This window comes from Juglans microcarpa x Juglans regia, chromosome 2D (assembly GCF_004785595.1).
Source record: "Juglans microcarpa x Juglans regia isolate MS1-56 chromosome 2D, Jm3101_v1.0, whole genome shotgun sequence".
Classification (NCBI taxonomy): Eukaryota; Viridiplantae; Streptophyta; class Magnoliopsida; order Fagales; family Juglandaceae; genus Juglans; species Juglans microcarpa x Juglans regia.
The window spans coordinates 43586001-43599731 of record NC_054596.1 but is presented as its reverse complement, the minus strand read 5'-3'; the positions used below and the strand labels follow the sequence as shown (position 1 = coordinate 43599731).

General features: G+C 38.1%; 1 long non-coding RNA gene across 1 annotated transcript; it reads left to right on the top strand.

The window, feature by feature from the left end:
• The first annotated feature begins 10895 nt into the window (after nucleotides 1–10895).
• On the top strand, nucleotides 10896–11839 carry LOC121248533. Its single transcript, XR_005937469.1, has 3 exons — nucleotides 10896–11069; nucleotides 11256–11364; nucleotides 11487–11839. It is a non-coding gene; the product is annotated as an uncharacterized LOC121248533 (long non-coding RNA).
• The last annotated feature ends 1892 nt before the right edge of the window (nucleotides 11840–13731 follow it).

The window sequence follows — 13731 nt, the reverse complement described above, 5'->3', positions numbered from 1 at the left end:
TATTCAAAAATGGTCCTTTAATGAAGACATCTTTTTGGTTTTCTGGGAGAGGCTGATGGATAGATTGAAAATAGAGGAGCTAGAACTAGTGGCTGTTCTAATGAAGTCACTATGGCTTAGAAGGAATTACTTTATATTTGAAGGCAAATTCAAAGGACCTGACTCTTTGATCAGAGCAGCAGGAATAGTGATTGGAGATTTTCAAGAGGCTTAACTAAAAGATAATGCTAAGTTACAAAGTGAAGGCAGTTCGAGTAGTAGTGGTAGTCAAATGTGGATTAAGCCTTTACAAGGATGGATTAAGGCAAATTGGGATGCTTCTCTCAATAAACAAACCATGGGGCTGGGAGTTGTTTTAAGAAGTGAAAATGGAGAAGTGCTGGCCTGTGCTTGCTACATAAAACTTCGAGTTCTTGATTCTGTTATGGTAGAAACTGTAGCCTTGTGGTATGCTATAGATTTATGCAATGATTTGGGTTTCAATAGAATCATTTTTTAAGGGAATGCTCAAGTTGTAGTGGAAGCTATTAACAGTGAGGAATAGGACTTGTCTGCTGGAGGCCACATCATTGAGGATATCAAAACAGTTGTGAAAGGAAGAAGTGCTTGGAGGTGCAGTTTATAAGAAGAGAAGGAAATGGGGTAGCCCATTTGTTAGCCAAAAATGCTTTAGTTTTAGAACAAGAACAAATATGGATAGATGAATGTCCAGATTATATTCTCTTACAAGTTTCAAAGGATTCAAATTGTACTAGTTTTACTAATGAGAAATGAAATATATGAAGTTCTTTTGTTTCAAAAAAAAATATATATATATATATCTGATGATTTGTAAATATGCAATTCTGGTAGTAAGATACAAAACTTGTGAAATTATTCAAACTAGTCTCTTAACTTTGAATAGGTATTAATGTTTATATAAAAGAAAACTGAATAAGTCACCAATCAATAATTGAGGAACTCATCCTTGAACAGAAAAAACTGAAAATTAAAAAAAGTACATGCACATGGATTGCGATACCCCATATGATATGGATAATGGTGGGTGGTGTATGAGATCTCATATTATTTTGGAATGAGAAGTTCTTACTCTTTATAAGGTTTCAATGGGGCTCCAATTGTATCATTGACTAGTCCTTTTGGAGAATAGGTCATGTGGTTTGGGACTTCCATTGAGGCGTTACAAATGGTATCAGAGTCAGGTTCCAACCAGAAATGTGGGACTTGAGCCATACCACCTACAATGGACAAGCTCGACGAGGACGTCGAGAATTTAAGGTGGGTAGATTGCGATACCCTATATGATATGGATAAGGGTGGGTGGTGTATAGGATCTCATATTGCTTGTAAATGAGAAATTCTTACTCTGTTAGAATGCACAGCGGAAAAGTACCTCAAGCTCAGCTTAAAGAATTGTTCCACAAGTTTTTCCAGATTGATAAACTCCAAGCTTTTCCTCTTAGTGGCGAAAGTGTACTACGTAGTATGGAACTAGAGTAACACTTAACAAATCCACAGCCTAAGTATTTTATCAAGAGAGAACAAAAACAGAGAGAGTCTTTTTCTACTTTTCAGATGGTACCAAAAAACACAATTGAGGAGGACTATATATAGTCCTCCTATGCACGGCTGGCCTTAAAGGCCAGCCTTCAATTGAATTGTGAAACGGCAGTAACGCATGGCTTTAAGCCATGCGTTACATGCGTTACAAGCAACTACAGGAGGGGTCAGCCCCACGTGGGCGCCCTTCCATCTAACATCTCCCACTCGCACACAGTGGGCATGACCCCAGGTCAGCATCTCTCTAATGTTCTCAATCTTGTTCATACAAATAAATAGGCCGTGCGACCACCAAGCACATCTGTAGAAAGGAGGGAGTACATACACCAAATCTCTCCAAGAGAAGACCAGCATAGTAACATTCCTAAAGTGTCTGGTCATGTCCTAGACTTATTCGATCGCATCAAGATCAAGCATTTTTGAACCCTCTTGAGTTTAAAAAAAACTCAGAACAATGCTCGACTACCGCCAAATATTTCAATGTGTTCACAACCTTTAGCCGCTACCAAGATGTAGCGTCATTTGTATGACGTCAGCAAACACTATCGAAGATACGATATCGAATAGTCTTCCCTCTACACTCATATCACTCAATTTTGGGAACTGCTTTCCCAACAATGCCTCTTTAGACCGTATCAATCATGGCCATAGACAGCATGCCAAAGTAGCAAACATCACAACCTCCATCTCGTGACATAGTCAAAAGTAAATGACATTTTTTAAGAAATGGGACTCACACAGTGAGAAAGAGGGAAACATTTTACTCACTTACTCATATGGTCGTATAAGCACATATAGTATGAAACACATGCTACGTGGATTTCTCTTGCTTAAAGAGCATATGTCTATATCAACACCGTACAGATCTTAGTCTAGCCGCTCCTTAAGAGTCTAACCCGAATTCCTCTATTTGCACGTCTCCAAGGCGTCAAAGAGGAACTCGCATCTGGCTTACTACAGGCTACATGGATGGTGGGGTAACCCATGCATAGTCCTATCAATGGACCTCATCTTAGCTCCCACTAAGGCGACATAACTTTGTGTCAACCAACTTATCCCTTTGGACAAGTACCTAGGGACACAATGTCTCATCTCTACTCGCTACTTAAGCGCTAGAGGCGATCGCTCGTGTGAGTGAGCCGATCTAAGCCTGTTGACATATCTTGTGTGTGTGTATTAAAAACAATACGATAAAGACAAAAACTGAATCATATTGTATTAATATCCCAAAGGAAATGTTACATCTTTATGTCATTTGAAACACAAATTACATTTATAGTCTACGCAGTCCTAGATTCCTAACATGAGCCTCGAAGACATCTCTTGCTATAGGCTTCGTTAAGGGATCAGCAACCATGGGACTCGTAGAAAGATGTTTCAGAACGACTTCCTTTTGCGCTATCATGTCTCTGATGTAGTGATATTTGATATCTATGTGTTTGGTTCTTCCATGATACTTTGAGTCCTTAGCATATGCGAGAGCTGCCATGCTATCGCAGAATATTGTCACCGATCTGATGTATCCGTGCCAATGTCTAAATGCTTGAGGAACCTCCATAACTAAACAGCTTCTTGAGCTGCTGCAGAACAAGCTATGTATTCTGCCTCCATGGTGGATAAAGCTATACAGGGTTGTTTCTTGCTGCTCCATGTAATGGTGCCTTGGTTGAGCAGAAAGACATACCCAGTGGTTGATTTGCGCTCATCTAGGTCGCTGCCCCAATCGGCATCACTGTAACCTCTTAGCTGCAAATCTGAACCCTGATAGCACAGCACATAGTCCGCAGTTCCCTTGAGATATCGCATAATCCTTTTGATCGCTTTCCAGTGAGCTAGTCCGGGGTTTGATAAGAATCTACTCACTTAGCCAACTGCATAGCATATGTCAGGCCGAGTACACATCATTGCGTACATCAGACTACCCACAGCATTAGCATAAGGGACACGGGCCATCTTTTCCTTTTCTTTTTGAGTCTTAGGACACATTACTTTAGACAAGTTCTCGCTCCTTGCAACAGGGGTGTCAATGGGTTTACATCCATTCATTAGGAAGCGCTCGAGGACTTTCTTTATGTAAGTCTGTTGAGACAAACACAAAAGTCTCTTTGAGCGATCTCTGTAGATCTTAACTCCCAGAATGTATTCTGCTTCACCCATATCCATAATCTCAAAATTGAAGGATAACCATTCTTTTGTGGCGACTATCAACCCTTTATTATTTCCAGCTAGTAGTATGTCGTCAACATATAATGACAACATAATGAAACTCTTCTTAGACCTTTTGACATAAACATAATGATCCTCTGTGATCATCGTAAACCCATTCGAGAGAATGGCTCGATGAAATCTGAGGTACCATTGTCTAGATGATTGCTTTAGGCCATATATAGATCATTTGAGCTTGCACACTTTGCGCTCTTGACCTTTAACCACAAAACCCGTTGGTTGATCCATATAGATCTCCTCATCTAGTTCTCCATTGACAAATGCTGTCTTAACGTCCATTTGGTAGAGTTCCAAATCCATATTTGCTACTATAGCTAGAATCAGGCGAATTGAGGCAAACCTCACCACTGGTGAAAAAGTTTCCTCATAGTCTATACCCTCCTGTTGGGTATATCCTTTCGCCACTAAGCGAGCTTTGTCCTTATCTATTGATCCATCCGACTTGCGTTTGACCTTAAGAACCTAATTGTTCCCAATAGTCTTACACCCTGTCGGTAGATCAACCAGATCCCAGACCTGGTTTGTCTTCATAGACTCAATCTCATCATTAAGAGCTTTCATCCACTCATCTTTAGTAGAAGATGAGAGAGCTTCATGAATCGTCCTAGGCTCATCATCATCATGCGGAGCTACCATAAAAGCTTTCCCTTCAATCTCAAAACGACGACGGGGAATCCTTTCACGTGTGCTTCTACGCGGCTGAGGTTGTTGTGATTGATTGACAAGTGATGTGCTCCCACTCGGATTCAAATCCTTTTTATAATTTGTAGGAGCTTGAAGAATTTCTTCCTCATTCTCAACTAAATTCCTTGGAGCACTTTCTGCTTGTTCCACAATCTCATGAAGTTCTAAACTCCTATCAACCTCACATCTACTGAGAAACTCATCTTCAATGAAATCCACATCTCGTGACTCAATCTTAGTCACACACCCATCAGATTGTTCACCTATTAACACATACCCTTTAGAGTGTTCTGAGTACCTTATAAAGATACACTTCCTCCCTCTAGGGCCTAACTTCCCATACTTATGAGAAAGATCGTGAACAAAACCCGTTGAACCCATGGCCGCAAGTTACTCAAATTGGGTTTCTCGCCGGTCCATAGTTCATATGGGGTGGAAGTTACTGATTTGGAAGGCACTCGGTTAAGAATGTAGGCAGCAGTTAAAAGTGCATTCCCCTAAAAAGAAATTGGTAGGTTTGCTTGCTCCATCATTGACCTGACCATCTCAAGCAGTGTTCGATTTCTCCTTTCCGCCACGCCATTTTGCTGCGGCGTACTTGGCATCGTCAACTGTCTTTTGATTCCTTTTTCATCACAGAGCCTTTTAAATTGCTCAGAGAGATATTCTCGTCCTCGGTCAGTTCTTAGAGTTTTTAAACTCTTATCTAACTAATTCTCAACCATTCTTAAATATCGCCTAAAGCATTCCAATGCTTCAGATTTGTGGGAGATTAAGTAGACATGACAGTAACGTGAAAAATCATCTATAAATGTGATGAAGTAGACACCTCCGTGTCTTGCCCTCACACTCATTGGACCACAGATGTCAGAGTGGACTAATTGCAGTGGAAAAGATGCCCTAGTGGCTTTTCCAAACAGTTTTCTCTTAGCCTTTCCCATTAGACAATGTTCACATGTGGGCAAGATGACCTTAGCGAGATTGCCTATAAGGCCTTCTCTAGCTAACCTAGTCATTCTATCTTGCCCTATATGGCCAAGCCTAGCATGCCATTTATATGAATCCAAATTATCAGATGTAGAAAGAAAAGCAATTGACTCATTTATATTTGAATAATCTAAATTCAATATCATAAAACCGTATTGTAGAAAAGCATTATCATAAAACACATGGCCCAAATAAAAGGAAACATAATTGTTTTCAAATACAATACGAAAACTAAGTCTTAATAGAGTGACTACAGAAAGTAAGTTTCGTCGGATCTCGGGAGCGTATAGCACATTGTGAAGGAAAAGAGTGCAGCCTCCCCGCAAGTCCAGCTTGTAGGTACCAAGTCCTAGTACCTCCACGCTAGCTCCATTTCCCACCTTGATATCACGGCTCCCAGCTGGAATCCGGCGATAATCCACAAATCCGACTCTATCTCGCGCTATGTGTTCGGTCGCTCCTGTATCAAAGGTCCACACAGGATAGGAGTGAGCAACCATCACATGGCTAGTTACAAAAACAATGCGAGAAAAGTCAGAGTGTACCTTCTTCGGCTCAGTGCAGTCACGAGCGAAGTGGCCATTCTTTCCACAGTTGAAGCACTCTAATTTTGACTTGTTCTTCCCGCGCTTGCCCCTCTTGCTGCGCTGAGAAGTTCCTGACACCTTCTTAATTTGTCCAGCAGCTACGCCATTCTTGGGCTTCTTGCGTTTAGGCCTTGATGCCTTACGCGAACCAGAATTAGCCACATAGGCCGTATGATTGGGCTTAGCAGCCTCTAGGCGCTCAGCCTCCAATTCCAAGTGACGCGAGACATCATCAAAGTCTTTGATATTCTCGTTATGCGTCAGGTTCTGGCTCATATTCTCCCAAGAATTCAGCAGTGATCTAATCACTGCCTGGACTTGCTGTTCATGAGTCAGGTTGTTTCCTGCCGACTTAAGTTCGCGGATCATGGTCGACATAGCCCTAAGATGCTACTTCATCGTATGGTCAGAGTGCATCTTATAGGAGTCAAACCTCATGGTTAACCCACGCAACCTAGTGGATGAAGTTCCACCAAACTTCAACTTCAAAGCCTCCCACATGCTTTGGGCAGTGTCATAGATCTCGAACTCACACATTAGATCATTGTGCATGCTGCTTAACATTATTATGCGCGCGCACCGACTTTTCTTAGCCCATTAGAATAGGCTAGTTGATCTATTTTGTATTGTTCGGAGGTCCCTTCCCCGGGTGCAGTAAGGGAGTGAGATAAGGCCTCCAAGACCTCTTGCTCATCTAAGACATATGGGATCTTGCGATGCCAAATGTCGTAGTTCTCCCCATCCAATTTCTCCCCTTTGTTTAAATCGGCAACTATACTCTTGGATGTCATTTCACTACAATACGCAAATAAGGGATATTACACACACACCTAAGAAATCTGCCGCGTCCATCCAAGTTAGAAATAAATAATTTAGACATGTCGCAAGATCGAAAAATCGCTAGACTTCAGAATCATCTCTTGCGCCATAATATCCAATTATTAAATTTCTAACCTAATTCCTGCGTAAATTCAAAAAAAATATGGGAGAATTAATCATCATAAATACTCCCACTATCTTAAGTAGTCATCTAGTCCTAGTCACATGTAAAGACATAACCTACTAAAATCGCAGTAACCTTTTGGGCCAGTCTACAAGGACAGCTACTCCAACCACAGTAACCTGTTGGGCCAGTCTACAAAGATGGTTCATATAAGACCATTACAGTCCATTTTTCTTGTTCCATCAGTGCATTTACAGTTCTTACTGGGGTCACTGTGGTCTTTTGGCTATACAGTGCATTTACAGTTCTTACTGGGGTCACTGCAATTTTTTTTCAGTCTATCATTTACACTAACAATTCTAGCTAAGACTACTTAGTGGGAATTTTTCTATTTTATCAATAAAGACTAATGTATAAACATTCAAGCCTAACATTCATAGATGATAAAATAATCACATATCCACATGTTCAATTCACATATACATGTTATCACATTTAATATAACAAATTAAATAAAAGATCACATGTATTATAACATAATGGAATAAAAAAAATATAGCATGAATATAACTATATATTCACATGTGATCACAATTAATCTAAAACATTAAATAAAAATCACATGTAATATAACAATATATCTTAGCATATATTAAGTCATGCAATTTTTTTTTTTTTAATAGAAACAAAATAAATGTATAATAAATACATTAAAAAAAACCTCACCTAAACCAAAGGGAAGTCGCAACCCAGTGGTGCACGCAGCCTTTGACCGGTGGTCCTGGGTTCGAGTCCCAGAGATGCCAATTTTTATCCCCTTCATTTTATTTTCTGTAAAAAAAAAAACAAGGTTGGGCCCTTTTTTTTTTTTTTTTTTTTAACACTAAAGGGCCGAATGGCCCAAAAAAAAAACAGTGGGCCAAGCCGAGCCCAAGTCACCTTCAACCTTCAGAATCGGTACTGTTCATGTGAACAGTACCGAGAAAAACACAGTGGCTTGAAGCCACCGTGACAATGCGCCACCGTCCTTGGGCTGGACGGCAGAGCACTCACCGGAGTGCTTTGAACGCCGTGGGCTGCTCCACACGGTGCGCGCGGCACCATGCGGTGCGCGCTGCATCATGCGTTGCGCGCGGCACCGCTGGGTGCAAGCCATACCCGTCGGGTGCTTGCGGCACCGCCGGGTGCGCGCGGCACCCCCCAGGTGTGCGCGGCACCTCGGTGGTGCGCGCTGCACCGCGGTGGTGCGCGCAGCACCTCGCGCGCAGCACCACCGCGTTGGTGCTCGCAGGGCCTTGGGCTGCTCCATCTGGTGCGCAAATTTTTTTTTTTTTTAAACAGAAAAAAAAAGAGAGGATAAAAAAAAAACATCATACAAATCTCAAGCATATGCGAGAAAAAAATATAAACTGGAAGCAATTAAAAAAAAAAGTCTTTGATACCAATGTTAGAATGCACAGCGGAAAAGTACTTCAAGGTCAGCTTAAAGAATTGTTCCACAAGTTTTTCCAGATTGATAAACTCCAAGCGTTTCCTCTTACTGGCGAAAGTGTACTACGTAATATGAAACTAGAGTAATACTTAACAAATCCACAGCCTAAGTATTTTATCAAGAGAGAACAAAAAGAGAGAGTCTTTTTCTACTTTTCAGATAGTACCAAAAAATACAATTGAGGAGGACTATATAGTCCTCCTCTGCACGGCTGGCCTTAAAGGCCAGCCTTCAATTGAATTGTGAAACGGCAGCCATGCGTTACATGCGTTACTAGTAACGCATGGCTTTAGCAAGCAACTGCAGGAGGGGTCAGCCCCACGTGGGCGCCCCTCCATCTAACATACTCTTTATAAGGTTTTAATAGGACTTTAATTGTATTATTAACTAATCCTTTTGAAATATAAGTTATGTGATTTAAGACTTCTATTGAAGCGTTACATAGATTCCGTGGTGGGACAGGTGACTGGGGAGTTTGGTGATTTTGTCCGGGTCAATACGCGTTTTCCATGAAGGACTCTTTCCATAAGTCCATGAGTCCAGAACGACCGTGAGTCCATCAGCCACGACAATGTTAAAGGAAAAGAACCCCTCAATATAATTTGCTTTTTTGGCCGGCTTTATTAGCTTACGTACTCTTCTTTCCAATATATAATTAAATTATATATGATCAGGAGTTACGAAGGATTTATTAGCAGATAATTATGATTGCTTATTACCTCTTATCATCTATTTTGTAGTACTGTATTTAAAATTTTATTTTATTTTTATTTTTAAAGTATTTTTTTAACAGCTTAATCATTAAAAAAAATAAAAAAATATATAACTTCACTAATAGTAATATATATTATAATAATATATACTATCATGATAAACAAAAGTCACTTTTCACAAAAATATCTTATAAAAATAATATTATTTTATAAAAATATTTTTATTTTAAAATATATATTGTGAAATATACTACGAAGCGTCTTCTATAAATTTCATTACTCTTTTTAAAAATATTTCCTTGAATATTCGTAGCTAACTACCATGTTGTCATGTTGATTTACAATAGGGGCCAAGACGGGTTGAATCAACGAGTCAGCCACGTCGGCAGACTGTACGTGTGTGAACATGTCCTAACTACCATGATGATTTATATTAAGGATTTATATAGAGAGTGAAAGGAGATGACATTCTTGTGAATAATATTAAAATGAATATTGCTACGTAGTAATTACTGTAGTGCACACACATGGCTGCTTATAGTCCATTTGTTTTTTTTTTTTTTTTTTTTTTTGCGAAACACAAAGACGGCTACCCCACTCTCTCTCATCATCTCTCTAGTGTCTCTCTCATCATCTATCTCTCATCAATGACTCTCTCTCATCAACTCTCTCTCCTCGACTCTCTCTCTCATCAGAGCTCTCGCCAAGTCTTTCTCTCCTTGACTCTTTCTCTCCATCCCTCATGCTCTCTCTCAACTCGGTCTCTCTCTCATTGTCACTCTCTCTCTTATCATCTTGGTCTCTCTCATTGTCACTCTCTCTCATCGTCAATCTGTCTCATCATCATTCTCTCTCTCTCATCGTTGGTCTCTCTCTCATCATCTCTCTCATATCTTGGTCTCTCTCATTAGCTCTCTCCCATTTGAATTTGGGACATGTATATTGTAGGGTGTTTTTCGTCATTTTATTTGTGCCACGTAGGGTGTGCAGCGGCTGCGCCCACTACAGTGGTTTCTCCTCAGATTTTTTCTATTAAGATAGTTTGTGAATATATAGTAGTGACATAGTTTGAGTTGAGTATTTTTAAAATTTTAGAAAATGAGAAATAAAAAGTTAAATAAAAAATATTATAAAGTTAAAATATTGTAATAATACTTTTATAATATTATTTTTATTTAGAGATTTGAAAAAGTTAAAATTATTTTTTATTTGGAAGTTTGAAAAAAAGTTATAATGATTAGTTTGAAAAAATAGTAATGATTATTTTAAAAATTTTATATTTAAATTATATTTGAGAATTAAATGAGATCAGATAAAAATTTTATATCTCATCTCATGCTCAAACCTACCTTAATAATCCCACTACCACAAAAAGTCTAGTCTTCCCTGGCCAGTCACTGAAAAAAATAAACTACTTAATAAGTGTACGTACAGTAGGTGTACATGTCCATGATTCCTTTCAATGTTTTCCTAACTATTTGGCCATGCGTTTAATTTGTGTATTAATCTTTATCCGTCAAAATAAAGTCACTTTATATATCAAAGTTGATCGCTTTGTATTAAAGTGATGAAGTCATATTCTGTGTTGGCGCAAGGATGATGATGACCTGTTCTCCACGTTGACTCGAGTTGGATCGGTCAAGCCTCAATAGCAGCCGTACCTCAAATGGCCTATAAATAACAGCCGTATCTCAAATGGCCGAGTACCCCCAAACAACCAAAGTAATCTTTCCCCTTGCTAGCTACGCACCTTCAATAATTTTTTTAACTTTTAAGCACTCTTATCACCTTTAGTTCTCTCCCTAAAGACGTGAGGCTTTCGGTCCAATACTCAACATTCATCATCGATCTTATCCAGGAAACCAATTACAATGAAGGTATATATAGAGAAATTGCATGCTAGCTAGCTAGCCTAGGGACACGCTGTGAGCAAACACACACATATATATATATATATATATATATAGATGTATATGTATAGGAGTCGATAAATTATGTCTAGTGGACAAATTCAGAACGAAGATAGTTTTTGCAAATTTAAAATTACTAATTTGGTTTTGCAGCAAACGGTGGTGATCAAGGTGTCCATGGATGGCCACAAGTCCATCTTCGGTGAGCTGGATGGACAAAAGGCCCGCAAAAAAGCCTTGAAGATTGCAGTCGGCCTTCCACGTAATAATAATTACCGCAATATGCATTCAGTATTTTACTACTGTTATTATCATTAATAATATATAATACTGAAAATCGTTAATAATTTTTTAATTGGAGGTGGGTGTATATATGACATTCAGGGGTGGTATCTGCATCTATCAAAGGACAGGATACGGACGAAATAGAGGTCAAAGGGGATGGGATCGATACCGTGAAACTAGCAAGGTTACTCGGAAGAACTTAGGCCATGCAGATATAATTACGGTGGCGGAGGACGGGGAGAAGAAAGATGAGCCAACGGTACTACACTACAATATGACGTGGCCTTACGGGGCGGGTGACGTCACATCCTACTCCTACTCCAATCCTGGCTACCCATTCTATGAGGTCAGGACTTACCAGGAACCCAGCCCAGCTTGCTCCATCATGTAACTGTGCTAACTATCTGGGCTAGGTATCATTTTCCTATTAGTATTATTATGGCAGTTTGAAATTCTGGGTGATAGATTCGTAAGTTAAAGCTGCGATATTGACTTGAGTTGAGTTGTTTATAAATAGTAATAAATTAAAATAATAGAGTGAAATTTATAAGATTTATCTAAAATAAGTTTAGTATTTAGATGTTAAGATGAATTAAGATATATTTATGAGAGGGTGTAAGAGGTTGTAGATTACACGTGTAAAGAAGTGTTGAATTGACAAATTTTGAAAATTGAGTGTTTAGGATACGTTTGGAACTTAAAATCATCTCAACTTATTATTATAACTTTTTTAAATTTCAATATAAAATATAATAAATAATTCAATTTTTTAAAATCTTAAAATAATAATAATATTAAAAAATAACATTCTAACAATATTTTATCATTTTAACTTAACTCAACTCAATTCAATTCAACTCAGTTTAACATCTAAACGTTACCTAAATATTAAACTTAATTTAACAAACCAAACAGAGCTTAATTGGCCCAGCCCTTTTATCTCAGTGGAAAGGCTACCCAACGCTTATCACGTGTACTGTCTGAAAATTCCAGGTTATAAGCGGCCGATAACCTACGTAGAGACTAGAGACTATGAATAGGTATTCTACGTTAATTTTAAGCCATCTAGAAAATTCAACAGAGACTACAGAGTTATTGCACCAAACAACAATGAACATAAATAAAAAGCAATAGAATTTAAAGAATACTACTGATCATTTCTTTATGAAGTTCTTTTTTCTTTTTAAACCCTCTAAAATAAGAAATTTCAAGTACGTGGGGTAGTACTACCTAAAAATGGATTATAGAATATATAATTTGTTAAACCTAATTTCGAAACTCACAAAACCTTTATAGATAATAAATCTGACTTGTGAGTACTACATGATCAGTGACCTACTCCCTTTCTACGTCATAACAGCTAGCTCTTGAATTCTGACTACGTATATAACATTGATTATCCATAAATGAATTCGTCAAATCCTTATTAATGCACACTTAAATGAATTTGTGCACAAAGAGAGAAAAACTTTAGGCTTGAAAACAAAAAATCTCAAATTAATGGGTTCTTTCTCTTTGAACTACAAGAAATTTCATCTTTAAAGCACTATAAGAAAAACGACAATTTGTGACACATTATTTGTAATAAAAATGATTATTTACGAGGAAAACAGATTCATTTTAATAAGAAATAGTCATTTTCATAAAAAATAGTTAACCACAAATAAACAATCTCCTTGTAGTGGAGACGAAATCTTTTTTCGTCCCTAAAAGTACTTATTTGTTGGGGCAAAAATTAAATTTCATCTCAAAATATGGAAGTAGTTTTTTAAGCGTTTAAATAGAGAAAACTTTGTTCGAACTAGACTTTCTGGGACGAAATATAATATCTAAAAATAACCGTTTGAACATTCACAAACATGTTCGAACAGTACATTAATACTCGTTTGAATGGTTACATAACTGTTTGCATAATAGTCGTGGTGGAAGGATATACAATTGTGCCGGGGGAAAAGTCGAAACCGTTCGAATTAAATATTTAATCATTTGAACTAAAGTTTTGGTGGAAATTTATAAATAAATCTAGCCTGGATGGTTCATATACTATTCAAACGTACGCATACATGTTCGAACAGTATTTTAATTCATATTCGAATGTTGACATAACTACTCGAATAATAGTTGTGACGAACATGTATACACAATTTTGTCCGGAAAAAGTTAGAACTTGTTCGAACGCTATATTTAATCATTTGAACAAATTTTATGGTGGAAAGTTATAAATAAGTCTGACAGGGATGGTTGTTATATCAGTCAAATGGTACTTTTATGGTCGAACGATATTATAAACTGTTTGAATGCTCAAATAGGCATTCGAACGATGGCGTAAACAATTGAAATCAAC